We start from the raw sequence: 3,991 nt of genomic DNA, 5'->3' as shown, positions 1-3,991 counted from the left end.
CTTTAGACTATTTTTTGTGGGGCTACGTCAAGTCTAAAGTCTACAGAAATAAGCCAGCAACTATTCCAGCTTTGGAAGACAACATTTCCGAAGAAATTCGGGCTATTCCGGCCGAAATGCTCGAAAAAGTTGCCCAAAATTGGACTTTCCGAATGGACCACCTAAGACGCAGCCGCGGTCAACATTTAAATGAAATTATCTTCAAAAAGTAAATGTCATGAACCAATCTAACGTTTCAAATAAAGAACCGATGAGATTTTGCAAATTTTATGCGTTTTTTTTTTTTAAAAAGTTATCAAGCTCTTAAAAAATCACCCTTTACATATGTAAGAAAATTTGTTTGAGAGTTTTATTACCCGAATACCGCGATTCAATGATCTAATCCGTACACGACTTACCTTGAGGCAACGGCAGTGACAATATGCATTGCTGAACGATCACTAACTTTGCATTTGTCTAGGGCAGATACAACTCTTTCAGTGAAGACGTACTTCGTTCCTCGATTTTTGATGGAAGTGGAGCATGATGGATGAGAATCTTCTTCCATCTCATTTTCTAAACTTGTATGCACATCATCACTGTCTGAAGACAATTCTCCTGCTACAAATATATAAATGTCACCCCATTCAAATTACAGTTTCATTCAAATACATACCTTCAGTGTTAATTGCCTCAATTTCGTTTTCCATATTGTCTACCACTCGTATCTTTCTTCTCATTTGTTCTTCTAAAATCGCTGCCTTTCTTTTATCTTTCTGGGCAGTTTTGGTATCAACAACACCAAAACATCCTGGTCGCCCCTTTTTTCGTTGATTTATCAAAAACTTTTTGTCGGTGTCAATTTTAATTAGTTGTAATGCATTAGCATGAGCAATATCAAATAAATCATCTAACATTTCACTTTTGTTTTTGCTTTTCACTAGACCGATTTTTACTTTTTCCAATAGCTTGTCATTCTCTATGCATATTTTCTAACTTGTCAATGCAGTGTTTTTCATCTCTAATTGGAATTCTTGCTTTTTCCCAAGATACGGACACTTCTTTTATAGTCAATCTAGCACTCTTACGAATTGATAATTTCACTATGTTATGATTATGAAAAAAAAACTGATAACACTTGTTTATTTGATGGTAGTTTTGCACCAAGAATTTGAGAGCTTGACGTTCCAATTAAGTAAATTTTCGACCGAAAATTATATTCACTCATTTTTATAATATTTTGCAAATTAAATTGTCTACACGCCACGATTTCTCTGTACTCACTTTTGCGACTACGTTAGCACACTAGCTTTTAGCAATACAGAATATAAATTTTAATGACATTAGAACCGTTATAACGGTATATCACAAGCATGCGACGCTTGAGAATGCACGTGCAACACATTTAATTTACTTTCATATTTGTATTTCTGTAACTCTATCATCAATCGACCGATTTTTAAGATTGTGGTAATTTTAGAAAGGTAATAAAATGCAGATCTTATTACGGTATGGAAAACCAGTAAGGGATAGTGTGGCTTTGAAATATGGAAGTCTGAGACAAAAAATGGCAAAAATTCTTAATTTTTCAGGATTTCAAGCTCCTTGCGCAACCTCTAAACCTTTTTTGATTGACCCAAAACTTTGTATATACTAGTTTTTGGGCTATTCGCATATTTCTAGGGGGTGAGATCGAGAATCCAGAAATTTTTTTTTCCTCCATACAACTAAGGGCCACCCTAATGTACATACATATGTGGATATGTATATTCGTATTGCCTATATTTATGTATATACCAATATTTCCTATATTGCCGATTACGGTGTTTGTCGCTTCTCGCTTTTTCTGTATGCCTGAAAGTAAATACTTGCAAGTACTCTTTGCAGCTCGGATTAATCTACATTTTTAATCCAAGAAGTCGTTGGAAATTTGAAAACATAAAGAAAATATCTTTGCAAAATACGAATTAAAACTCCTACCTACTCTTAGTAATGTGTAACTGTGATGATGAGGACTGTCGTGTTGCAGTTGAGGGAAAGCGGACAGCATCTCGTAATGTCGCGCTGGACCACAACACGACCGAAGATGAGGCGACTAACGGATTTATTTACTCCTGTAGTATCCAACGTGAAGTTATGAAGGGAACACTTCTCCAGTATGGTGAACGGCAATGAAAGTGTAACATCTGGAGATGGTGAACGTGATTCCCCAATCGATGACGACGAAATAGATGTTCCCTGGTCCGAGTATGATGAGGTTAGAGTAGTAACTACCAGGGTGAAGAACAACAAAGCGGCAGGGCCCGATGGATTACCGGCCAAGCTGTTCAAATACGGCAGCGAAGAACTGACAAGATGCATGCATTAGTTTCTTTGCAAGATTTGGTTTTCTATAAGAGTGTATAGCTGCTGGTGTGCGCCGATGACATCGATATCATTGGTCTCAACAACCGCGCCGTTAGTTTCGCTTTCTCCAAGTTAGACAAAGAAGCGAACAATTTGGCAGTGAACGAGGGCAAGACGAAATATCTCCTGTCATCAAACAGATAGTCATCGTATACTCGGCTTGTTTCACACGTCACTGTTGACACTCAAAACTTTGAAGTCGTAGATAATTTCGTCTAAATTAGAACCAACAACAACATAAGCCTTGAAATCCAACGCGGAATCACTCTTGCCAAAAGGTCCTACTTTGGTCTGGGTAGGGAGTTGAAAAGTAGAGTCCTCTTGAACAAAGACCAATCCCTATAAGTCTCTCATTATTTCCGTCCTGCTATATGGGCATGGAAGATGGCAACATCTGACGAGTCGGCGCTACAAGTTTTCGCTGGCTAGGTCATGTTGTCCGAATGGAAAGAAACACTCCAGCTTTGAAGGCTTTCGATTCAGTACTCGCCAATGTAAGCAGTAAGCGAACGAAGAGGAAAATCTCAAATCAGCCCAAGCCTGATTTTTTTTTAATTAAATGAATGAATTATTCATGAATTCACCGTTAAAAAAACTTTTTTTGAATTCATTTAGCATGAATAAACTCCTTCCGATCGACAAAAACCTAATCTATAACCTTTAAGTAATATCTTTTTATGTCTTAAGGAGATATTTAATATTTGACAATAACTAGTGCAATACGGAAGACTTATATTCAATTCGGCTGTAATATCTAAATACTATTTTGCTGACTTCTCTATCACAAAGTTCTCTTCTTTTACATGCACTGAAAAGCGATTCCCTTTCTTGGAATCTTTTTCAAAGCAATTATACTCGTGGAGCTCGCCTCGAACCATTTTAAATTTTACTATACATTTCTCTGTGGGCTTCTCTACGTTGAACAGAAAAGTGGCAATAAGACGATGTTCTTTGTCAGTCGGAATAACTGGATATAGAATATTTTCGCGATAATCCAAAAAGTGTCATTTTCGTTTACACCAGGCAGGCCGTAAATAATTCTTTCTTTGATTCTTGTCATTTTATTTTTCTTTTCAAGTGAGTCTCATCCCAATACAAAATTATTTTTTTTGTTGGTCTTGGATTTTATCCGCCGATTAAACTTTTATTCCTACAAAAGGGAACATTTGCAACCCCTAAGAGTAACCGCAGTAATAAGAATCAAATTTGTAGATGCAATCGATGTTTTTCGAAACTTTGCACAGCAATTCGACGATTCTTCGAAAACAAAATTTCATACCAACATTCTAAAAATGTAGGAGGAACACAAAGCAATACATCACAGTTACAAATGAAGCTTATGAAAAGGATTTATGATGAAGAAAAAATGCATTTCGAAAACCTCGCCTCCAATGAAATTTACTATGCACAGAGGAAGTTTTTTATGCAGCCCTAAAATTGATTGTCTTTTCTTTCTCTGCGATTCCGTCAAAAACCGGCGAACGAAACAAAATTTTGAGCCGCGTGGCAATAAAAGGAATTGCGTGGATGTGGTGGTGAAGTATCAATCCCAACGCAAACGGAATATGTTTATACGGAAAGCGGGATTAAGCTAACGGTAAAAAAT

Source organism: Bactrocera dorsalis, chromosome 5 (genome assembly GCF_023373825.1).
Source record: "Bactrocera dorsalis isolate Fly_Bdor chromosome 5, ASM2337382v1, whole genome shotgun sequence".
Taxonomy (NCBI): domain Eukaryota; kingdom Metazoa; phylum Arthropoda; class Insecta; order Diptera; family Tephritidae; genus Bactrocera; species Bactrocera dorsalis.
This window is presented reverse-complemented; position numbering follows the sequence as displayed.